General features: G+C 42.5%; 1 protein-coding gene across 1 annotated transcript in view; it reads right to left on the reverse strand.

Moving 5' to 3' along the window:
- Positions 1 to 23,036, reverse strand: part of LOC126284880 (choline/ethanolamine kinase) — a 213,741-nt gene extending 190,705 nt beyond the window's left edge. Inside the window, exon 1 of the mRNA XM_049984129.1 lies at positions 22,963 to 23,036. The gene's annotated coding sequence lies outside the window, so the exon portion shown is untranslated. The remainder of the gene's footprint in view (positions 1 to 22,962) is intronic.
- Between the last annotated feature and the right edge of the window lie 3,559 nt (positions 23,037 to 26,595).

The raw sequence follows: 26,595 nt of genomic DNA on the forward strand, positions 1-26,595 counted from the left end.
CTGCAGACTCATACACGTTTGGAATGTGGTGGTCAGTATACTGGTATTTTGTTATTGCTCACTGTGTGAGCCTTCTTGCGATATTTCGAAAACATCTCAGAACGTTTCAGTTTGCAGGATGGTGGAGGGAAATCATATTGTTCAACGTACCGGGATTTGATGCAGATACATTTAAATGCCCAGCCCTTCTGGAAAGAATAGGACAACTTTTACAAGTCTGGAACCATTAACATGGAGGTTCGCGCCCCAGAGCAGACCGGGATGGCAAACAGCGCCCTCTGGTGTTGATGTTATGATCTAGGTTAGTTGGTCTCTGAACCTCAAGCAGGCCGCTGTGGTCGTGCGGTTCTAGGTGCTTCAGTCCGGAACCACCTGGCTGCTACAGTCGCAGGTTCGAGTCCTGCCTTGGGCATGGATGTGTGTGACGTCCTTAGGTTAGTTAGGTTTGTGTAGTTCTAAGTCCAGGGGACTGATAACCTCAAATGTTAAGTCCCATAGTGCCTAGAACCATTTGAACCATTTTGAACCTCAGGGTGAATATGCAAAAAAATATATATATATATATATTCCTGCTAATAAATTTGAATTTCTCGCCATCTTTTTCCTGGGCCGCCATCTTGGATTAAGTTACATGAGGCGGAGGGAGCTGGCAGTTTCCTGAGGGGGACAAATGCGCTGACTGGGTAAAATCCATGATTATATCACGGGGTGGGAAATAATTAATTGATCAATTAATGAATTTGTATAATTAATTTGATATCAAAATTGCACCAGAACAGGTTTTGTGTCAATACTAGGTAGTAGCACAGGCCTCCTAATCTGCTCTTCCTGGACCATCAATACTTCAGTACTTCTCTTGGCAGGTATTTCATCTCCTAATTGATAGTTACATTTAAAGGAAAATGTACACAGGAAATCTACAGAACAATGATAGCCAGTAAATGTGATTAAATTTGAATAAATATTGCAGGAAGACACAAAAATGCAAAGTAGCCTTTCACAGGGGTTTATACAGGGTGGTCCACTGATCGTGACTGGGCTAAGTATCTCACGAAATAAGCGTCAAACGAAAATACTACAAAGAATATAACTTGTCTAGTTTGAAGGGGGAAATCAAATGACGCTATGGTTGGCCCGCTAGATGGCGCTGCCATATGTCAAACGGATACCACTGCGTTTTTTTTAAAAATAGGAACCCCCATTTTTATTACATATTCGTGTATTACGTAAAGAAATACGACTGTTTTAGTTGGACCACTTTTTTCGCTTTGTGATAGATGGTGCTGTAATAGTCACAAACATATAGCTCACAATACAGAACGTAGGTACATTTCAACATTTGATTTCGGTTTTTCCAGTGTGGTAAATGTATCTATGTGAATTTATCTTTTTGGAGAACACATGCTGTTACACCGTGATTACCTGTAAATAGCACATTAATGCAATAAATGCTCAAAATGATCTCCGTCAACCTCAATATTGCATTTGACAATACGTGTAACGACATTCCTCTCAACAGCGAGTAGTTCGCCGTCCGTAATGTTCGCACCTGCATTGAGAATGCGCTGGCGCATGTTGTCGGGCGTTGTCGGTGGATCACGATAGCAAATATCCTTCAACTTTCCCCACAGAAAGAAATCCGGGGACGTCAGATCCGGTGAACGTGCGGGCCGTGCTTCGATGACCAATCCACTTGTCATGAAATATGCTATTCAATACCGGTTCAACGGCAACGCGAGCTATGTGCTGGACATCAATCATGTTGGAAGTACATCGTCATTTTGTCAGGCAGCGGAACACCTTGTAGTAACATCGGTAGAACATTAAGTAGGAAATCAGCACACATTGCACCATTTGGATTGCCATCGATAAAATGGGGCCCAGTTATCCTTCCTCCCATAATGTCGCACCATACATTAACCCGCAAAGGTCGCGATAGTCCACTTGTCGCAGCCATCGCGGATTTTCCGTTGCCCAATAGTGCATATTATTTCGTCGCTAAATAGAACGCGTGCAAAAAATCTGTCATCGTCCCGTAATTTCTCTTGTGCCCATTTGCAGAACTGTACACGACGTTCAAAGTCGTCGCCATGAAATTCCTGGTGTCTAGAAATATGGTACGGGTGCATCGATGTTGATGTAGCATTCTCAACACCGACGTTTTTGAGATTCCCGATTCTCGCGTGATATGTCTGCTACTGATATGCGGATTAGCCGCGACAGCAGCTAAAGCACCTACTTGGGCATCATCATTTGTTGCAGGTCGTGGTTGACGTTTCACATTTGGCTGAACACTTCCTGTTTCCTTAAACAACGTAACTATCCGGCGAACGGTCCGGACACATTGATGATGTCCAGGATACCTAGCAGCATACATAGCACACGCCCGTTTGGCATTTTGATCACAATAGTCATACATCAACACCATATCGCCCTTTTCCGCAATTAGTAAACGGTCCATTTTAATACGGGTAATCTATCACGAAGCAAATTCCGCACTGGCGGAATGTTACGTGATACCACGTACTTATACGTTTGTGACTATTACAGCGCCATCTATCACAAAGCTAAAAAAGTGTTCCAACTAAAACATTCATATTTTTTACGTACTACACGAATATGCAATAAAAATGGGGTTTCTATTTTAAAAAACGCAGTTGACATCCGTTTAACCTATGGCAGCGTCATCTAGCGGGCCAACCATAGCGTCAGGTTTCCCCCTTCAAGCTAGACAAGTTTCATTCTTTGTAGTTTTTTCGTTTGATGCTTATTTCGTGAGATATGTGGCCCGCTCACTATCAGTGGACCACCCTGTAGAAGCATCCACAGTTCTTGGTAACTTGGCGAGATGCTTACTTACTACAGCACAAGAAAAAATACAAAAACACATCAAACAAGCAGAAATCCATTTGCGAATCGATCCAGTACCTAGAGAGAGAGAGAGAGAGAGAGAGAGAGAGAGAGAGAGAGAGAGAGAGAGAGAGAGAGCGAGAGAGGAATGTAAGTTAAACGAATACAAAAATAAAAAAGAGTTGGTACCTAGCTAGTTGCTTTCATCGCATATACATAGAAGTAGGTGCCGAATGAATATGTTTAGTATATTGCGATCAATGGAGCTGCGATGCGGAACTCTCGCGGTGAAAAAACAGCGTGATCGCACGTAAGCAATTATTGCGTGCTTCCTAATGAGAAACCTGCTGACCAGACCGGATGGTCTTAACACTAGACTGTTTCAGGGTGGTGGCAGGCAACGCTAGCGTACTGGAATAGCGGCAACTGCCGCACTCCTACAATCGGCGATGGATAAACGTCCGAGATCAGCAACCGAATGGGGCTGCAGATTGGCTGTTCATGCAGTTTGTAAACTCTGACACCGCCCCATAGCGCGCGTTCGCAGCTAGCAAGTATGTCCCCCCAGGCACCATGACAGTGGGAGGAAGCGAACCGTTGGAGCAAACTCAGCCCAGCAGATGGCTGTCTCCTTGACTCCCGCGTTGAGACACTTGTTTGGGCGCCAGTTCCACCAATAAGGGTGGAACTGATATGCCTCCACCACCGCATGGCTTCAACTGAAATTCAAATGTAACAACCAGGCACTTTTAAGTAATTTCGCCATCTTGAGCATGTCCTACATTAAACAGATAAAGAGTGTGAAAATTACTTCGTTTCATCCACCCGTTAGTCCTCTAGTTAGGCAGTCAGTTGGCGGAGTATTGTTCGACGGGGAAACTCAATCTAACTGCATGAATTAAGTTTCGTGATCTTTTAATTAATGATCTGTGCCATCAGAGATTTTTACCAATAAACTGTAAATTTTGCACGCAATTCAAATTTGTGGTTGGAATTATGAAATTACGTTCATTCAGATTATTTACATATCATCATCATTTTAATAGATACGTTTCACACAACGGACGCTGCTTTCGGAATTTTCGAGTATGAGATACAAATATCAGGGAATCAGTTAAAAAAAAGAAAATTAGGAAATATATATATATATAGGATGTGTAATATAGAAATTCCTTCCAGGTTTAAACGATTCTTCTTGTCTTCCTACCGTTACCTTGACACGGCGTTGTTTTGTGTTCTAAAATTTATAAATTGAAATGTTGGTTTGTGTATCCTTTTTCATGTACTGTGATTTTTGGGATTTTTATCATTTCGTTTTTTGCAATGGGTGATGTTAAGGGGACAGTAGGAGGAAGACTGATAAGCGTATATAGTTTATTTTGTATATGCTAGTTCTAAATTTACAAGTTTCTGTTCGTTCATGTTTTTCTCGTAAAATGGAGTCACGAAACCGGTCCGAAAGTACTTCGTGGCGGATGAAGTGTAACATGAGGGAAAATTCGACGGAATCAGGAACGCAAGGGACCTGTGATTACAATTAAGAGTTACTCGAAAATATTCACATGAGGTTTGAGGCTGGGACACTGAACAGGAGGCAGTTCCATTGCCTAGTGAGCAAGACACTGAGGACGCTGGCAGCGTGAGCGTGTGCGTGTGCGACGGTGGATCCTGGTAGTCTACAAGATGAGTCACAAGACTGTAGCACCGACTTATGGGATGTTACTGTTAGTCCAAACTCAGATCACACGCAATTATGTAAAAATGTACAGAAAACTGTGTGATTCAGTGAGTCGAGACTTGAGCGTGGATCGTTTTGCGAGCCTGGTTTTGAAGAAAATTGAGGAGGCAGAGGAGGATTTGAAGAAAGATGTAAGCAAGGATATGGAAGAAGAAAGAAAAATTCCAACCGAACAAAGTAAAATTCAGGGTGAAAATACAACTAAGGAAACTGCAGAGATGTGTAGTAGTCTAGACCAGAAGTTTGAATCATACAGTAGACTTATGGGAAAAATTTAGGAAAGAAAAACAGACAATATTTTTCAGGGTAAAGATCAAACCGGAACAAAGTTACGTGAAGAGGTTGAGGAGCATAAGAGCGCCGTACAGCAGGATATAGAATCAGTGCAGACAACAGATAAAAGACTGGGAACAGATTGGAGCCCACTATGTGTCAAAGCAGGAGCTGGTAGTTAAATTACAATCTTTAAGGGTAAACACACAGGAACAAAACTTAAATCTGAAAGGTGAGTTGAAAGCGTGAAGTAACTTGCGAGTACGGATAAAAGCTGTGATGGGACTGTGGTGATCGCGGTGGCTGCCTCTAATGATTTAATTCTCTGCTAAAGTTTAGATAACGCCAGTACGAGGTCAGCCGACGTCACTAAGGGCTCACATGGGAATTATATGAGAGTTTGGCGAAGTTAGAGGGAACTTTAGGTCATATCGGTAGTGGTGATAGGAACGTCAGGGAAGGTAGGTGTTACAGGGTGGATCAGTTCTACTTCGGACACGAGGATGGTTGGTGTGGTGAGCGGGAAGAATACGGGACTGCACGGGGAAGAAATAAGTTAGCATATTGATCGGAGACCGCGCAAGACTGCGTAAAATCGTAATGCTGCCAGAGTATGAAAAGTCAGGCTATCCGAATCCAGCAATATTCTTCGAACGGATGCAAAAGATTGTGCTTTTGTACACCCCGTTTAGTCCGGCAGAATGAATTAGAATTCGTACTCAAAGTTATCGGTACATCTTAGACATCGCATCCAAGTGGAGAGATGCAAGTTGAAACGTCCAAAACTTTTTTAAAGGAACTGGAGTATGATGTCGGGGATAACGGGATCCGAAAAGACTAGCGAGAACTGAATTATTATTACGATCTGCCGCAAAACAGGGGTCGAAGTAGGGGCGGGCACAGCAGGCGCGAGAGGACGCAGGGCCGCGGCGTATCCCCTAAAGCCGTCGACACACGGACCGTTCATCAGAACGTTGAGCGTTGAGCGTGCCGAGTTTCTGACGTCATATCGTGGAATAGCACGTTCGGGAGTCTTTCCGAACGTGCAGAGCGGTATCTGGCATGTCAGATATTCTGAGCGTGCGTCTGAGCGTTGACCAAAGAGATGACACGCCACCTACGCCACACGCACGCCGTCTCTCTTCAGTAAAGAGTTGTGAGGCGCTATATTGGCATTCATTCCAAGCCTGTATGTATATATGCCGTTTCTGAGCATCAGCAAAATTGAGAATCACTGGAAAACCCGTTGTTAACTGTGTGATCTGTTCCAATAAAATAATGAGAAACATCATATTCGTGGAAAAGGAATTATTGTAACTTGCATATTATGAGAGAGGCTATCTAAAGGCACGCCCAAAACGCACTGTTCTTGGTACAATTTGTTAAAATTAAATTTCAATTAGTATCTACGATTAAGGTTTCCAGCATGCAGTAAGACACTATCATTAGAACCAAAGGTTTGTTGTTGGTTTAGCAGCCGGCACGGTAGCTCTCAGGAGCGCCGTGGTCCCGTGGTTAGCGTGAGCAGCTGCGGAGCAAGAGGTCCTTGGTTCAAGCCTTCCCTTGTGTGAAAAGTCGCCGGCACGGTAGCTCAGCGTGTTCGGTCAGAGGGCTACGTGCCCTCTCTGTAACAAAAAAGAAACAAACAAAACAAAAAGAACTGAGTTAATCGATCACCGACGAACTGAACCGATGTCTTACGACGTCCGCCTCGAGCAGATGCAACGAACTAAAACGAACAAAATGAGATTAAAAAAAGCGTAATTAGTATAATCACCAACTTGTTATAAGTTGACTGTCTGGGCGGTGGTTCGCGCCTAGACACTTCCAGAGTTTTTTCCTAACATTCGCGTTTTTATTAGGTTCTGATACTTTATTATTAGTTAAATATAAGTATACACTATAATATTTGATGTTATGTAAATATAAAAGTAGCCCTCTGACATAGTAGTTCTATTGGCTTAATCTACTAGACAGCTTGCGCTACTTGTATGAAGATATTTTGCTCCTTTTACGCTTCGTAATTCACCTGTTGCAAAGATTCTGCTACTGGGTAGGAACAGCGATCAAGTAAGACTGACCTTGGGGTTTTACTAAAATGTGGGAATGATGAAATAATAAACATTATTTATTATTCTTTTGCGGAGAAGTATTCCAAATTTGTACCGCAGTGTTTGTACTGGAAGTTTTACAAGCCTGTGTCCTTATTGATTGGACATAGTACTTTCCATTTCGTGGACGATGGAGGAAATGTGCGATTTAATAGAGCTAACGTGGGATTTTACGCTGGCCCGTTGAGTAAACAGTGTGATTTACGCAGTAGAAAAATCCCCCAACTGCCGCTGGAATGCGTTGCGATCGCGTATCCCACGCTGGGGCCCACGTACCGTGTGCACAAGTCGCATCGTTCCTGAGCGTTCAGTAGCACGTTGAACTTAGCACGCTCCACGTTAACGTTCGACTGCACGGTCCGTGTGCCGACGGCTTAAGCGACCGAATGGACGCAATCGGGATAACAGTCATTATGAATGAGTGTCATATATTGACAACATATCATCATCTACTTTGTTACGCTTAAGAATGTTGGGAGCCATCAAGAGCACTCAAAGGTAGGAAATCAGAGACACAATGCAGAGAGCAGGAAAAATTAGTCGCGTTTAGGTTATCAGAGATAAATAGTAACACTAGAACGCTGCAAACTGGAAACGTTCTGGGCAGCTGTCCCAGGGAACAAGTTTCACTTCAGAGAATTAATTGCTAACTCCATCTACCCCCTAGAAGCTGCAGTAAGGCGTCATTATAGAAGACGGCCGCGAAAAGGCTCATCTTAGACGAGGCAGCAAGCTTTTATACTTGCTGCTGAGAACTGCTACGTCAGTGGGTTTACACAGGTTAGAGTGCTACTACAGCAACCCACACCCACAAAAGGACAAAAGGGTGGGAGAAATGACGCAAAACACTGATGTTGCTCGCTATAATAGGATGATGCGTACAAGTTGACTGATGTCTCTGATGCTTTTCTCGAAAAAGAGAAACATGTGACTCTAAATTGAATTGGATCTGCGTTATACGATGTTAGAAAGCGGAGTGACTGGTTGGTTGGTTGGTTGGTTGGTTGGTTTTGGGGTTTGATGGGGGCTAAACATCAAGGTCATCAGTCCCTTGCTCCAAACAGACATACTTGGAAAAGGCCTATACAGTAAAAGCGTAACCTCTGCACCCAGAGGGAGGGAACACCAAGGGGTTCAGAGATAAAATGAACACCCCAATAACACAAAATAGAGGACACTTAAAAGGAGCAGAGTAAATAGTTGACTAGAGTAAAACAGTAATTGAGTAAAACAGTAATTGAGTAAGTGATTGTGCAAGGAAGAGGATGCTGGTAGGCCTCCTTAATTCATGTAATCTTATGCAAACCGTATTCTTTCCAACGAGAGTGCAAGGGAACAGTAGAACAACAATAGACAACATTTTTGTTCATTCCTCATTACTAGGACATTCTGTTAGCAAAAAGGTGAATGGCCTTTCAGATCATGATGCACAAATTTTAACTCTAAAAGATTTTTGTGCTGAAACAAGTGTTAAATATAGTCATTAGCTGTTTAGGAAAGCTGATCCAGTTGCTGTAGAGACCTTTGCAAATTTGCAAACCTTATCAAGGAACAAGAGTGGCAAGATGTTTATAGCGCTGATACAGTAGACGATAAATATAATGCTTTTCTCAAGACTTTTCTCGTGCTCTTTGAAAGTTGCTTTCCGTTAGAACGTTCAAAACAGGGTACTAGCACAAACAGGCAGCCTGGGTGGCTGACTAGAGGGATAAGAATATCTTGTAGAACAAAGTGGCAATTATATCAAAACATTAGAAATAGTCAGAATCTAAATGCAGCAGCCCATTACAAACAGTATTGTAAGGTGCTTAAAACTGTTATTAGGAAGGCAAAAAGTATGTGGTATGCAGATAGAATAGCTAAGTCTCAGGATAAAATTAAAACCATATGGCCAGTCGTAAAGGAAGTGGCTGGTCTGCAAAGGCAGGTCGAGGATATAGAATCAGTGCGTAGTAGGAATGTCAGTGTTACTGGTAAGTCGCATATGTGTACAGTATTTAATAATCACTTTCTGAATATAGCAGGTGAACTGAATAGAAACCTAGCCCCAACAGGGAATCATATAGCGCTCTTAGAAAAAAGTGTTCCGAGACTTACCTGAAATGCTCCTCCATGATACTGACAAGAGGGAGATTCAGTTAATAATTAAATCACTAAAGACCAAGAACTCTCATGGATATGACGGGGTATCTAGCAGAATACTGAAGTACTGTTCTATGTATGTTAGCCCAGTACTTAGCCCTACCTTAACTTTTCCTTTAGGAGTGGTCGGTTTCCTGACCGATTAAAGTACTCGGTAGTGAAGCCACTTTATAAAAAAGGGGACAGGGATAATATTGACAATTGTAGACCTATTTCTATGCCATCGGTGTTTGCTAAAGTTATCGAGAAGGTTGTATATACAAGGTTACTGGAGCATTTAAATTCACATAACTTGCTGTCAAATGCACAGTTTGGTTTTAGAAATTGGTTAACAACTGAAAATGTTATATTCTCTTTTCTCTGTGAGTTTTTGGATGGATTACATAAAAAGTTGCGAACGCTAGCTGTTTTCTTTGATTTAACGAAGGCTTTTGACTGTGTTGACCACAAAATATTACTGCAGAAGTTGGACCATTATGGAGTAAGGGGAGTAGCTCACAATTGGTTCGCCTCTTACTTTAAGAACAGAAAGAAGGTAATTCTCCGCAATATTGAGAATGGTAGTGATGTTCAGTCCCAATGGGGCACTGTTAAGTGGGGCGTTCCCCAAGGGTCGGTACTGGGGCCACTGCTGTTTCTTATTTATATGAATGATATGCCTTCTAGTATTACAGGTGATTCAAAAATATTTCTGTTTGCTGATGACACCAATTTGGTAGTGAAGGATCTTGTGTGTAATATCGAAACAGTATCAATGTAGTTCATGAAATTAGTTCATGGCTTGTGGAAAATAATTTGATGCTAAATCACAGTAAGACTCAGTTTTTACAGTTTCTAACTCACAATACTACACGAACCGATATTTTGATCAGACAGAATGGCCATATTATAAGCGATACGGAAAAGTTCAAGTTCCTAGGCGTTCGGATAGATAGTAAGCTGTTGTGGAAAGCCCATGTCCAGGAATGTTCAGAAACTAAATGCTGCTTTACTTACCATTAGAACAGTATCTGAAATAAGTGACACTTCAACACGAAAAGTAGTGTACTTCGCATATTTTCATACGATTATGTCGTATGATTTTATTTTTTGGGGTAATTCTTCTGATTCAAAAAGAGCATTTTTGGCTCAAAAACGGGCTGTTCGAGCTATATGCGGTGTAAGTTCGAGAACCTCTTGTTGACCCCTATTGAATAGTCTGGGAATTCTGACATTTCCCTCACAGTATATATTTTCTTTAATGTCGTTTGTTGTTAGCAATATTAGCCTATTCCCAAGAGTTAGCAGCTTTCACTCAGTTACTACTAGGCAGAAATCCAAACTGCATGTGGAATGCACTTCCTTGACTCTTGTGCAGAAAGGAGTGCACTATTCTGCTGCATCCATTTTCAATAAGCTACCACAAGAACTCAAAAATCTTAGCAGTAGCCCAAACTCTTAAGTCTAAACTGAAGAGTTTAGGCTCACTACTCCTATTCTGCCTAGGAGCTCCTGGAAGAGCTAAAAAGTTAAGCAAATTCCAGTGTTACATTGTTGATTTTCTTTATTTAAACTTACGACTTGTCACCTGAATATGTTTTTTATATTTAATTTTATCTGTTTCTAATATCGTGTTATAATTTCATGTATTGACTCGTTCCTAGACCATGGAGACTTCTCCTTAATTTGGTCCCACGGAACAATAAATAAATAAATAAATAAATAAATAATAAATAAAATAGACTACAGTGGTTGATGGATCAGGTAAAAGGTCAACCACTCAACTACAAACGAAGAACCTCCAGCTGTAAAGCGCTGATAGAGGTGCCAACACAACTTTTTACCATAAAAGACACTATTTTGGTATCCATGTCACAATTAAAAGTCGCTGGATGGGGTGTAACCTGAGAAATCGTGTGAGAGTGCCCACACTACAGCGAGTGATAAAACCCAGCTGCACGGATAAAACGTGAAACTGAGTCAGCTATAGAGGCATCGTCACCTAGAATTAAAGGAAGTGCAGCTGGTAAACTAAAGGACTGCCGCAAGGGGGCTAAAAGGCGGCAGTCCATCAGAAGATGTGCCACTGTCAGCTCTGCATCACAGCGACACATGGGCGGGTTCTCACAGCGAAAGAGATAGCTGTGGGTCAACCGCGTATGTCCAGTTCGGAGACAGCAGAGAACAACTGAGTCCCTACAAGTGCCCCTCAAGAATGAGTTCCGTACGGCCGTGGACGACTTGACCGTGCGGAGCTTATTTGGCGTGTTCAAGACAGACCATTCAGAGCTCCAGACATCGCGGATCTTGCGATGTAGGGCAGACCGGAGGTCTCCACGAGACCAAGCTCCAGGGGTGGCTTGCTTGGCCAACCGATCGACACGTTCGTTTTCTGGAATGCCACGCAAACGTCGCTGGACGACCATACTTGGCGAGAGCAAAAACAGCGCCTTGAATACCGCGCACCAAAGGGTCCCGAGAAAAACACTGGTCGAGTGCTTGGAATCCACTCAGGGAGTCACTGCATATGACTAATGACTCCCCAGGGCAGGAGGAAAGATGAGCGAGTGCACGATAGAGTGACTGGTTGAGAGGGGTTGTAGTGAGGTATGATTTAATGGTAGATGGATGATGCAGTCTAGCGAGGGAGATGTTGCTGCAGATCATTTATCACGCATTTAACCATTTTTTTCGTTCTTCTCTCTGGGTGCATCAGTTGTGTGGTGTAACTTGCAACTGACTCACATACAATTGTATGTTGTGTGACTTAGAGAGCTATCTACGTATGATTGTTAACAGCAAACACCTCCATACCACAGTCATCAGAGGATTTCCAGGACAAGTGTGATGAATCATGTATACCGATGGAAAACCTATTCCAACATCCTCCTCTAGACGAATGAAGATATACGTTAAGTACTCCATCCCTCTGCCACGTATTGGACACATATCAGGTCTTCAGCTTCATAATTACAGTGATTCTAAGTTAGTGAAAGGTATTTGTGATGTACTGTAAAACCCTACGTATACATTTGCTAGACAGTTGTCCAGTTTACATAGTTAGTGCAGCATGGTGTGTAATTTCACACGTCAAGCACCAGTGCTATGTTTGTGTCTCCTTGTAAGAGGCATTTTCTGTTGCTGATGATCATTTTATAGGACTGATGCCAGCATTCTATAATTTGTGAACCATTATCAGATGTGAATAGTGAGCGCTACACATCTCGGAAAGCTATGTTGAGCATCTATTACAAAAAGCTATGTTTTTCTTTGGTGTGGAAGGAAGTAGTTTTATGATTTCAAAGTTTGTCACCGTAGTGAGTGGGATACGAAACTTGTGGGTTGGATGTATGTTAGATGTTGGACATACATGTCCTGTGTTAGAGTATTAAGAGTACTGAACTCCACATGACTACTATTTCATAAACCAAATGTCTTTAACATTATAGCATGTTTAATTGCAGAAACGTGAAGCCTTGGGAGTGCATATGTTTCTGTCCTATGATCATTCTTTCTTGTCAGTACCTTCTTGGTACTGATCCCACAGACCAGAACATCACTTTAGAATTGGTAGCACAGTTGATTTAAGTAAAATGCTTCAAACTCTATTAGTCGATCGCTCTACCATGCATAAACTATTTCTTCTTAACCATCTGTTATGCACCACAACACACTCATCTACAGTACTCCAATAAGTTGTGCTAATCTGGAGAGATGATGTGCACTTTGATGGGTGCCTGAGTAAGATTGGTGCAGAACAGTCTCCGCTGAATAGCAGATAAGGACTCAACTCGCTCTGTTCCTTCACAAGGCGTGGGACAGAGGGTATAGTACCCTCCTACTTCGAGTGAGCAGCAAATTAAATCAGCGGCAGTGTTACAGGGAGGTCTTTCAAACTCCAACGTTATCCTCTGAATGGGAGAATACTGTCTGACTCCCATCCACATAGAGAAAGATGGGCAATCGTAATCGTAAATTGCGATCAAAGTGCTAGAAATAAGTAGATATCCTAACTGCATCAGTATAGGGCAATGTCTGGTATACTTTGGTGTATATGTTGGAGAATTAATCATGAATGGATGTACTTCAGTCATCTAGTTTACAAAAATTGGAAAGCATGCTGCCATGTCACCGGTTGACGTTGAAATTATGGAGAAACTGGTAAAACTTCTAAAACTGATCGCACTATAAACTGTGCTGCTTGTTACAGTACATTGTCTCATATCGACAGTGTCTTTTCCATCCCATCTGTCTATTGGCATGCTGTTGATAACCATGTAATGATTGTCACCACTTGTTTGAGATGGAGCGAATCTTAGTGGGAGCAACATCTTTCAGGGATGCCGGGCACCAAAACAGTGATCATGTACATGGTTGCAATATAAGGAATGAATGCTCTTGGTCTCTCCAAAATGGGAAACCTAGACATCTCATACCCAACTACTGTGAAATATGAGATAAAATGCAGAGGTCATCAACACCAGAAAAGTGTTTGGAAATGCTACACAGTACCGCAAACACTTTCAGTTTCCATATTTTGCGATGTCCTCCACATTTTTGACAGTAAGAAACATTGCCTCAGTCTTTTATTTCAACAATACTGTGCTTGGCATAGCAGCATAGTTTACACAATGTCATGTCCAGCTTTCTGTGAGAGCCAATAGAACGAAATGTGATATTGTCCATTCAGCACCTGACACAGACCTCGAAGTCATGATGGAAACACAACGTATGGTGGTGTACAAAGCTGTAGTCATACATTGCTAATACATGTTACCGCAGAAAAACAATATATCAAACTGCTTATGAAACAACAGTACAAGAACCCTCTCTCCTTGTGATAGATACTCTGGGTTATATGTTTCTCTTACAGTATGGGCGACGAAATTTACACTCGTCTGGTCAAGCAATTTCAATCACTGGCCACCTACTCCTCTGGAGCAGTACCTGAATATTTAATAGGACTGCCATATATGCTCAATGTCAGCACGCAGAGGGTATGTTTTCGATATGTCGGAAGATAGGGATGTGGAAATGTCTTATTGGCTTCTCAATTGGGTGACATAAGTGAAGATTTTATAGTTCGTCGTTTTTTCTTTGTTGGATGGTACAATATAAGAAGGATAGAGAGTATGTTTGGGTGACTGACATGAATGAACAGTGAGGGACGCAGATCTCCTTCAGACTGTAGTACCCGTATGTAGTTTGCAGATGCACCGCAATGTAGTAGCAAAAGTAATCATCTTTCTTCTAGTTCCCATATTATGTGAAGTCTTCCTAATTTTCCCGATAAGGAGCGCCACCATAATTCTCGTACTGTCTTTTTTGCTACCTTGTGTTGTAGGAGAAAACTTCGTTTGGCGCTAGACTTACTCAGTGTACATGGTTGGCAGAGAGATGCCAATATGTTTTCATTTCCACTGAGTGATCAAAACACGGTCCTGCTGCATTAACTCAGCTCGCCCTGCTTCTCCACAGATTGCAGAAGATGGTGGATATAGCGCTCTTGCACTTCCGCTCAGTTCTGTCTCAAACTGGAACTCGCTCAAAGACAAAGCAAGAACAAAGCTGCAGGGTGAGCGGGGCAGAGCCTGAGGGACAGTTACAACAAGCAGAGGGACTGTCTAAAACCACGCTAGTGTTTTGATGTATCCCCTTAGCAGATAGGTTCGAAAAAGTTGACTCGTTTCGAGACATGAGAGTGCTACGAATATGATTACCAGTGGTTGTAAACAGTAAAATACATCTCCATAAGATCCAACAAGTGTATCTGGTTGAATGGAGAGACTTGATTCGAAATTGCAGACAAAATTTCTCGCAGAAAGTTTAAGACTACAGATTTGAAAAGCCAGTGTATTGGCATGGGATTTTATACATTTCTTTCGACATCAGTCTAGCGTTGCATTTTGTAAGTGACTCATCAGATAACATCTACTGTATGTGATCATTCTCACCCAACCATTTCATTTGTAATCAATGCATGTATAGGTGTTAACACGAATATCTTTCGCGAAACTTTTGTGTGTCTGTAGAACCAAACTGGTCGCTTAAAAGACGATTACGTCTCTCTAACACACCTGGTACCACTCGCAAGGAAAACAAATGGAGCATGGCCATCGATGCTGATTTTCCTCAATATTGTTTGGTGTTGCCAGTATTCAGTTATTGGCGAGATATTATACTTAGTAGGCTGTGTGAGAGATTCATTGTGATTGGGAGACTTATAAAGTGTGTGCTAGAGCGTAAAGATACTGTGCTCATTGTTAAGACATGTGCAAATGAAATGACTATAGCCAGTTGTAAGGGAGGTCAGGATTTGACATGGGAAATTACGATTTCGACGAATCGATAGTCGTAAGGGATATGACAATTTACTTAGAAAGTTATGTGCAGTCGTAAGAAGAATACAGATATTAATATTTTCAGCACCACAGTTGTAAGGAGGAGGTATTTCTCATGCTTCGCTCATTGTCCAGTGTCACCAGATTGGCATTATCATCACAATATTTAATTGTAACTACACTGATAAATGTGTGGCTGTTTTTCTAGGACGATTACACCTGGCATGCTAGAGCATGGTAGAGGCAGCCGTCGATCAGAATGAACTGACATTTCCAGCTCAAGGTGGAAGCCGGTGCTGAGCCACTGAGCCCATTAGGCACGGTACAACCGTTTCGCCCTCTGGTCAAGTGAATAGCGAAGTAAAAGTTTGCGTTAGGCAGCCCTTCATGATGGCCTGTGTTGCGATTATTGCCCGATTTTTACGTGGATGTGTGAGAAAACTTAATATGGCTTGTGTTGGCACTGGATGTATTGATAACGTCTGTATTCCAGCCACTCATCCTGGACATACTCCACGACTGGGCGGATCTCCCCAGCGGGCCGAGTGCAGCTGCAGACTTGGTATGATTGCTGAGATGCGCGCTGTAACTAGTGGTATGCAGTATCTGTCCTAGGGTGCTACTTGTGTACATTGTGACGCGAGCATATGGGATGAGAGAGTGTTTGAGCGATCTCCAACATCTAGCAATCGTTACTACTACTACTACTACTACTATAGATTGCGTTGTGGTAAAAGAGTGTCATGTTTAGTGGTTCTCAATACATTGCAGTCGAACTTGCCTTGCAGTGGTATTAATAGTTGTCTCTAACATACTATGCAGTAGGACCTCCTTCCAAATGTAGTGGGGACAACCCGTATCCACCAGTAGGAGGCAAGGGAAAAATAATCTGGAAGGGGGGAAAAAGTAGGGTTTGAAAACCAGGCAGTTGTGGGATTGAACCCTGCGAAGTATACTAGTTCTAATATCCACTAATAGCAAGCAAGGTAAAACTGGATGCACATAGAGTGTATCGATTTAATTAATTAGTCGATTCGCCTGATAACGTGAGCGAATGTTTGCAAGCCATTGAAAGTTGGGGTTTTACCAATTATCCACTACTTTATCAGGACAATCAGGACAAAGTGAGGGTAGTGTGGCACACGACAAATGTAAGGAAGGAGAAATGGGGGGGGGGGGGTCATCACGGTGTGTGTGTTTGCCTACATTTGTTCACACAAGCAGGAAGCATCTACTTGAGATGGGTAGAGAGAGAGAGAGAGGGGGGGGGAGAGAAGAGAGAGGGGGGGGGAGAGAAGAGAGAGGGGGGGGGAGAGAAGAGAGAGGGGGGGGGAGAGAAGAGAGAGAGGGGGAGGAGAAGAGAGAGAGGGGGAGGAGAAGAGAGAGAGGGGGAGGAGAAGAGAGAGGGGGGAGGAGAAGAGAGAGGGGGGAGGAGAAGAGAGAGGGGGGAGGAGAAGAGAGAGGGGGGAGGAGAAGAGAGAGGGGGGAGGAGAAGAGAGAGGGGGGAGGAGAAGAGAGAGGGGGGAGGAGAAGAGAGAGGGGGGAGGAGAAGAGAGAGGGGGGAAGAAGAGAGAGGGGGGAAGAAGAGAGAGGGGGGGAAGAAGAGAGAGGGGGGGAGAAGAGAGAGGGGGAGAGAAGAGAGAGAGGGGGAGAGAAGAGAGAGAGGGGGAGAGAAGAGAGAGAGGGGGAGAGAAGAGAGAGAGGGGGAGAGAAGAGAGAGAGGGGGAGAGAAGAGAGAGAGGGGGAGAGAAGAGAGAGAGGGGGAGAGAAGAGAGAGAGAGGGGGAGAGAAGAGAGAGAGAGGGGGAGAGAAGAGAGAGAGAGGGGGGGAGAAGAGAGAGAGAGGGGGGGAGAAGAGAGAGAGAGGGGGGGAGAAGAGAGAGAGAGGGGGGGAGAAGAGAGAGAGGGGGGGAGAAGAGAGAGAGGGGGGGAGAAGAGAGAGAGGGGGGGGAGAAGAGAGAGAGGGGGGGGAGAAGAGAGAGAGGGGGGGAGAAGAGAGAGAGGGGGGGAGAAGAGAGAGAGGGGGGGAGAAGAGAGAGAGAGGGGGGGAGAAGAGAGAGAGAGGGGGGGAGAAGAGAGAGAGAGAGGGGGGGAGAAGAGAGAGAGAGGGGGGGGAGAAGAGAGAGAGGGGGGGGAGAAGAGAGAGAGGGGGGGAGAAGAGAGAGAGGGGGGGAGAAGAGAGAGAGGGGGGGAGAAGAGAGAGAGGGGGGGGAGAAGAGAGAGAGAGGGGGGGGGGAGAAGAGAGAGAGAGAGAGAGAGGGGGGAGAAGAGAGAGAGAGAGGGGGAGAAGAGAGAGAGAGAGGGGGAGAAGAGAGAGAGAGAGGGGGGGTCAGAGAGAGGGGTGATATCCACTTTATCCCAATAGTCAGAGGAGCCTTTGATCGTTTTTAATAATTTTATTTATTTATCTAGGGATAATAGTAGCTGTCTTGTAGTGACAAATACAGTGTGTCACTACACAGGGCCATCTTTTATAGTCATTTGTGTTGATGTCCTTTGTGTGTAGTTTTCACAGTAGTATCACTGAATGGTATTTCTGTGTCTCAGAGTTATTTGAGAGGCAGAGGTTGATTAGAGGCATTCACGTGCCTGCCTACCAGACAATCCTTGTAAAGCTGTTATGGTGTTTTGCTGTTGGATAAAAGAAATGAGGCCCTCGTAAATAAGGTGAAAGGGAGTTTCTGGTGGAGAAGGTGCTTTAAAACCAGACCGAGAAGAATTGCGTAGAATTCTTCTGGAACACAGGAGGCTGGGGCGATTAAGAATTATGAAGATGGGTTTAGGTCGGGTGAACTAAGGAAATTTTAAGACAAGACGTTACTGGATGAGTGGTTAGCTCTTACGGCAGCTTGCTCTTCGTTGTCTCACAAAGAGACGATAGAGTGAGATACGTTCTGTACTCTAGACAAATTAATACTGTAATTCTCCCACAGACTGGCGGACATTAATGCTTAGAAGAGCTATTGCAAAAATGTTATGGGGTTTATGTGCTGACTTTCATTGAATATCGTGCTAATTCCTGACGAATCGTATTACATCCTGGCAGGTTCGCCATCTAAAATATATCCGTTAAGATGATAGCCATGATAAATAACGTGAATAGAGTAGATCAGTTAGTTACTTCAATTTATACACCACCTTCCTTTAAGAATCGAACTCAAGATCCTTTCCCATCTTGCATATGAATATCTAAAAAAGAATATAGCTATCTTGCATTTAACAGGTTAATGAAGGAGCCAGAATTCATTAATGAATTTTTCAATTTACTCTTACACAAATACACTAGGAATGGGGCATGCGATTGCCATATAGAAATGGGGAGCTAGATTTCAACATATGGTCTGAATGATTTATTGAGCAATTCGATTGAACGTGGAAGAAGTAATGACAAAATAACAGCATTTGCAAAACAATAGGTTGGTGTCCTCTACTTCACTAGAAAGTTCAATGAAATGCATCAGAGCACCGAATCAGAACAATGACATGGGGTGGTTGCGATAAGCTACGTAAACAGTGATTAGGGAAACGAATCTAGTACAACAACCCAAAATTAATACCGCATTATTACTACCAAAACTATTACAAAAACTGATATCTACTCAGCAGAGTGTATCTCGGCTACAGATATGAGATACATCGTACTCACACGTGACATTCAAATAAGAAAACCAGGTTATACATAGCCCGATAAAATTTTCAGAAAAATAGTAAAGCGTACAAATGATCCACAAACTCATGATAGTGTAGGAAAATAATGGAAAGACCAACTAAATGTGATCAACTTCCACAAATCTCCAGAGTCTACTAAACTATTCAGTTCTGGAACCTAAAAAGTAATTTGATAGTGCAAATACTTCTTCCATAGTACAAATGAGATCAGTCTACGGTCCGACTGGAAAATACTACACATTTTAATCCGCTCTGTAGTGACGGAGGAACTCAGATTCCCACAATGAAAAAGTATGGATTTACAATGAAAGAATTCAGTAGAAATTTAGAATACGTTTCGTATAAACCTTACGTACAGCAGGTGCACACATTTTGGGTAGGTTAACAAGGAATACGCTTAGACTGGACCATTGACAACGGGGCTGTCTGGCTGCACAAAGCCACAAACCTCCGACTTCCGAAGACTCGAGGAAAATCTAAAATTCAATTCTGCCGCTGTCTTAGTTTCGCTTAGTAAATTTATCTTATTGAGAATGACTACACTACACTGCCGGTCTGGGAAGGCAAAATTTTTCTGTTCTACCCTACATGTGGGCCTTAGCCCACTCACCGACAAAATATTCTTACTAAAAAATAACTCAAGAATGACGTTAAATCTTCACACGACATTATTTCCGCGATAGCCAGCTCGATTACCCTGCCTACCATAAGAAACTGAAATGAACATGGCTGAAACGCATGTACTAACGGTAATTCGAATACTTCCATCTGTGGACTGCCCACAGGTAAGTAAGCAGTCACCCGGCTCCAGCAGAAAGCCTCATCGTTTCTCCTGCGCTTTGGTGTGGGATGCCACCAAAGATGTGAACATCATTACCTGCCAACTTCGCTCTTCTACCGACTACTGCACCAGCCCTCATGACCTGACTTTCTAGTTCCTTTACAACTATTGGCAAAACCGCAGAAGGAGACGGCCACCTACTGCCTATTCTTACAATAACTCGCGTTAAACTCGTTTCAGTGACGTACAAGTTAAATCATGGACGAAGCCTATGCGAATGCTTGAGGTGCCCAGTTATTGGTAGCATAATTAATAAAACCTACGACACACTTCCTTCCAAGAGGCTCATGGCACAGAAACTCAACATACACAAGTAATTTAAGTTCCCCCCCCCCCTCCCCCCAACCTCTCACCTCTCGGGGAAAAGAAAGATTACTGTGTAGTCAAGTGTTTTTATTTCAAGAAAACGATTTGAAAGTCGGTATTACACAAGTTTTTAACTGAGTGCGGCGGGATCTTTTTATGGCTATTTTTAAGTCGCCTTTCGCCTTCCAAAATGTCAGTAATATTCCGTACCCCCAAGTCTAGCCCCCCCCCCTTTCCACTCACCCTACTAACTATCGTATGGGTGCCCTTGGCTCTGGTGGGAGGTAAGGTACTGATATAAGGTATATCTGAAAATAAAGTTCGGTGAATGGTCTCAGAAAATAGGGGAAACTAGAGTTACAAGCAAATTACCTTTAGTGGCCTTCAAAGTAATCACCATTAGCTGCAACACACCACTGACGTCGGCTGTGAAGCTTTTGGAAACTGTCAGCAAACGCTCCTTGTGAAATCGCTCGAAGCACGGGACGTGTCAGCTTAATACAGATTCCACGGATTATATCTTTCAGCGAGGAGATGCGCCGGCCACGCGGGGGTATGAAGGTTCGCACGTATTCAAATCGACATATTCCAAACCGTTCAATCGGTCGTACTTGCCGCGACGACTCTGTGTTGTGCTCCTTGCCACATGGAACTCCGGACTTTCCTTCACGCGTTTCTTTTCATGATGTTATATGTACCTCCTTCGCTGAAAACAATTCCAGAACTCAAAATACGTATTTCTAACGCTCTAGCGCTCGTGACTATATATGCTGCACAATATGTGGCGTATAATTGATTGTCGCTTGGATATTGTCCATTTGACAAAGGAAAGTCAGAATACATATGATTGGAAAATAATTTGTTGAACGTTTTTCTACAGTCTGTATAATTATTATCCATACGTTGCTATGGATTCAAAAGTTACAGCTGTTGGTAATGGCTAGTCATTGTCAACTGCATCTTATACGTATTTTGCATGAAGTTATAACTAGTGAGCCCAACAGCCTAGGTGGTGTAACCAGTCATTCGTAGGGTAAACAGAAAACTCGCTCTCTGCCACGACTGTATTAGCACAGCCAACAAGCGTCACATGCTTAAGGAGCGCCAGAGAGTTATGGCCAGATTCTTGCCACTGCAAACATCTCTCGAGACAAGCAGTATATTACGGAAGTTACGGATGATCCCTCACACATTGCTACACAGTTTAATGTTGTGCTTGCTGCACTTCTCTATTGTTAGCTAATAATATTTACTGTTGAAAACTAATAGTACTTAGCTTCGAATCCATATGGACCGGCTATGCTCAGCTACTGTCTTTATTTAAAGCTGATAAAATTTACAACAACCAGTCACTAAAAGTTGGCTTATTGCAGATCCAGATTTCAACCACTGTGTGGCTATCGTCAATGCTAGAAACATTTAAGGATAGTAAGACATGCATGAATCAAAACATACAATAGTAGTACAAACTTTGAACAGGAGCAAGCCTAGGTGATGAAGTAACATACTGGTAAGCTCCAAGTCAAATTATCGAGCATCGTAGTCTAGTATGGAGAATTTGTATAGGAAAGCAATAACGATGATTTGGTTTGTATTCTACCGGTGTGTTACTTGATAATCTTTTGTAAAAACCTTATACAATCCTCTTCTCTTCTAAAAAAGCTTATAAACTCCATTGTGTTTTGATTCATACATGTGCCTTAATGTAAAGTGAAGTGGCTGAAATCTACATATGCAATAAACATATCATTAGCGATAGACTGCTGTACATTTTGTCAGCTTTTGATGCTACTTACGTTAATTTCTCGAAGGAGCAATGCGCTAACGTCTCAACAATATAAGGTTGACCTGAGACAATTTCGCTACATCGTAAAGCGGAATTATTGTGTTCGACCATCTGTGCCGCTGCAGCATGTGCCCTCACTATTTCAAATACTCTGTGTCTGTGTGTGTGTGTCAGAAAGGTGTTCCTGTAACATCTCTGATGAGGAGCCTGCAGTGGTTCGAAAACCGGTTAATGGTGCAATAAATCCTATCAAATTAAAAAATCAGTTGTTCGCATATTACACCTGCATAAAATGCCAACTTATGTGCTCGTATGTCTTTACACAGACTTTATCGTCGAATATACCACCTATGTAGCAGAACGTTGGCTGCATTAAATGTAAGTTAAGCACACACTACATAATAACGAAGCACAGTCCCGCCACGGTTATAAAACAAGTGAAATCCTCAGACGTTCTGCATACATCTACTCTAGGATACGCTTACCGCGTGGCTACAGCATTCCTAACCTCGCTTAGATAAGATGCAAACATGACTCCAGTTCTGAATACAGAACGTACATTTATTTCAACTGTCACTACACTGATTGCGAATATCACAGTAGCCACCACAGTAATAATAATTTCACTTGATTCATTACACAACGGCTGTAGGAAATGTTGTGCCTCCATGCTTTCATGGTTACGTATTCATAAGAGTGGAAACGTTTGGACGACTAGTCGCTCTCTTAGTGTTGTTTGCTGACTGAAAAGTATTTGATACTAGTGTTTAACGTATCACATTTACATGACGACGGAGATGATATGTTATTGTTCACGATCAAGTCCACGCATTTTGTTTTAATTTCACCCTAAAACGATAAAAGAACTTAGGTATACTTCCTAAAATAATGTCAACTTTAGCTACAGCAGTAATAATGATTACTTACAGCACATTAGACTTCTGGCACAGCAGAACCCATCATCGTTACAGAAACGTAAATATTACAATCGAAAACAGAATAGCCAGGCTACTCCAAAGATAATTATTGTATAATGTACGCAGAGATTAATTTACATCTGCAAAATATGTCGATTGCTCTGTAAAAATATGAACGATGGCAATAATAGTACGATGAATGAACTATGTGAGAAAGGAAAGAGAAGGGACGAGCACGTTTTACGCAATGTGATTATGAAATGACAGTGATTTCTGGTGGAATCCAAGCTGTGCACCGACAGGGCTGTGTATTTTCCATTATTCGTAAAAGGTAACGTAGCTACACATGTGTAGAGCATCTACATACGATCTCTACAAATCACTGTGAAGTGCGTGGTAGAGGGTCCTCTTGTTGTACCAGTTATTGGGCTCCTTCTCATTACATTCACATATGAAACGCGCGAGAAATGATTGATTAAACGATTGTCTCTACTCTGTAAGTAGTTGAATCTTAATGATTTTTCCTGCGTGAGGGGGGCACAGTCATCAGAACTTTCTCGAAGATATTTTCGCCATTTGACAGTACATTTGTATTCATTTATTTCACACAATCATGGTTTCGATTTTATCGCCATCCTCAAGTGCAATTTGAAATAGCAAAAAATGTTCGAGCCGTTAGATGGCATGTCATGATCGAAATAACAAAAAAACACGTAATATGGCTAAAACTGTACATATCAAACAAACATTAGTAGGCATTACAGTTCGTTAACGTTTATTCACTACCCAAAGTTTCAGCCGCATTATGTTTCTCTGATATACACACGTGTCCTTTAATACGACGACTGATTTTAGGATCAGACAGATGTTATTTCCACGATGATACGCCATTTAGGCAGTTCGGACTCTTTTTGAGATTTCAAATTGCCATTGAGAATTGCCGTCAAGCCGAAACCATGATTGTGTAAAATAAATGAATAAAAATCTGCAGTCAGCTGGCGGAACAACAAAAAATAGTCTACTCTTGTCTTCGTGATCCTTACGGAAGCATAGGTAGTGGGCTTTAGCATAACAGATTCCTCACTTGAAGTTAGTTCCTGAAACTTTTTAAGAAGTCTTTCACAGGACAGAATCCATCTATTCTCAAATGTCTGGCAGTTCACTTCTTCCAGCACTTCCGTCGCTCTACCCCTGAGTTCAACCAAACGTATGACCACTCGCGCTGCCTTTTTTGTGGTAGTTGAAAATCTCTTGTTTGTCTTGCTTAGAACTTGTTCCATTCACTTGAGTAATATTCTGGGATGGACCGTACGATTGTTTTGTGAGCCACTACCTTTGTAGATTCATTTCATTTCCATAGTATTCTGTCAGTGATCTGAAGTCTGCCTCCTGCTTACGTGCCAGTGAGCCTACAGTCCTACAAACTGTTACATACAGGTATTTGTGTGGGTTGACCGATTCCAGTTGTCACTCGTTAATACTGCAATCATAAGATACTACATTTTTTTTCATTTTGTAAAGTGCACAGTTTTCCATTAGGGAAGTTTGCAAGCTCTGCACAATTATGAAATCTTATCGAGGTCTGACTGAATGTTTGCATAGCTGTTTTGAGGCAGTACTTCATTATAGGTAACTGCATCATCCCTAAAAAGTCTGAAGTAACTATCAGTACCGTTTGCAAGGTATTCATCGTGAGCAGAAAAGGTCGCAATACACTTCCCTGGGTAGCACCTGAAGCTAAAACAACGGCTTTACATGACTTTACGACTGTTAATAATAATGTCTTCCAGACGCGGGAAATCAAGTTTAAAATTCTCAACCGATCTTACAGTGTGCTTGAGGTGTAATGGAAAACTCTATCCAAGTGTACACCCCATCAAGGACTCTTTTCCGGAATGTTTATTCTTTAGAGGAACATGTGATGACAGGCATTTTCAGGCGATAATGTAGAAATTACTGAAGACAAGATTTGTTTATTGGATTCAAAAAATGGCTCTGAGCACTATGGGACTTAACTGCTGAGGTCGTTAGTCCCCTAGAACTTAGAACTACTTAAACCTAACTAACCTAAGGACGTTACACACATCCATGCCCGAGGCAGGATTCGAACCTGCGATCGTAGCGGTCGCGCGGTTCCAGACTGTAGCGCCTAGAACCGCCGAGCCGCTCCGGTCGGCTGTTTATTGGGAAAAGGTTTAACACCTTCGATGAGTGGAATTAAATTTAAGTCAATACTTTCTTCTTCAAATGTCTCGCTACTTCAGCTTGCTCCTACAAATCTTATTGAACGGTAGTCGCACTCTCACCGATGTGTTTGCAGTGAGATCTGCAAAACAGAGTAATTCGTACCCTTCAAATATTTGCACCCGTTATGTCTGTCCAAGACATAATTTTCATGACTTACTCACTATAAGCTCCAGAAAGAAACCATAACTGAATAACTACCGAGACTTCAAACTCATTAATTTATCTGAACTTGCAGCTGTGTTCGCAAGAAATAGGCTGGACGGCGTCTTCTATTCCCTTCTCGGTCATAAACATAAAAATTCATGAATTTATTAACAAACTTACTCAACTATATGAAAAATATGCCCCCCTAAATACTGGAAAAGCAGGAAGGAAACCTGAACTGAAGACCTAAAACAGTTCATGAACCTCGAGAGACGCTGAACATCGGCTATGCAAACAGCGTCTCACTCCTGAAAATGATATTGCTTACAAGCAGAAACGGAACAGTTAGTCAAGGTGTTAGAAATGGTTAACTCAGACATGGCCACACATTAACCAACAACTGAAGTAGAGTAGCTGCCCCGTGGAGAAACCTGCGTGGTCTTGGTGTAGCCAACTAAAAGCTGCAGTTGATCCCATTGCCCGAGACGAAAAACCGAATTGGTATTTTACATCAGCTACAACTACAACTGAACCGCAAGTGAGACAGAAACTCGTTGATTATTTCATGAGGGTAAATGATTGTAGCCACGAAAAATTCTAAAGCATGTTGCTTGCAAAGCCATCATGCGTATCACATCAGCATCAACGGGACACGATGATATCACAGTCCAAATGATGAAACTTATTACTGACCCACTACTGCCCACTATAACAGATATTTCAACCGCACTTTAATCACAAGTGTTTTCCCTGAGGCCTCGAAACAGTTACTAGTTAAGTCATTCTTAAAAAGGGCGTTGCCACAACAACCTCTGACTGCCGACTTATTTGCATTTTTTCAGCACTGTCCAAGGCCTTGGAGTATACAGTCCACGACCAGGTAACAAACTACACAGAGCGCTCTATAAACAACCTACTCGACGAACACCAGTCACGTTTCTGAAAATATTGGAGCACAACATCTGCTTAATAAAAATAACAGATGACCAGAAGCTTGCCGTGGGTGCATAAGAGGCCTCTATCATGTGCTTCTTAAACTTCGGCAATGGCTTGACACTGCCGACTTCGAAATTTTGGTTGCCAAACATAGCAGCCTAAATTTCTAGCCAGTGTTGTGCAGTGCTTTTGCACGTACCTGACGTCTCGCCGTCAAGTCACAATGGGGGCAGGCAGTATCAGGCGTCCTCCAGGCTTCGATATTAAGTCCTGTACTATCAGTGGCACGTCATCAGGTTTGCGGCATCAGGTTTGC

This window comes from Schistocerca gregaria, chromosome 8, assembly GCF_023897955.1.
Source record: "Schistocerca gregaria isolate iqSchGreg1 chromosome 8, iqSchGreg1.2, whole genome shotgun sequence".
NCBI classification, from domain to species: domain Eukaryota; kingdom Metazoa; phylum Arthropoda; class Insecta; order Orthoptera; family Acrididae; genus Schistocerca; species Schistocerca gregaria.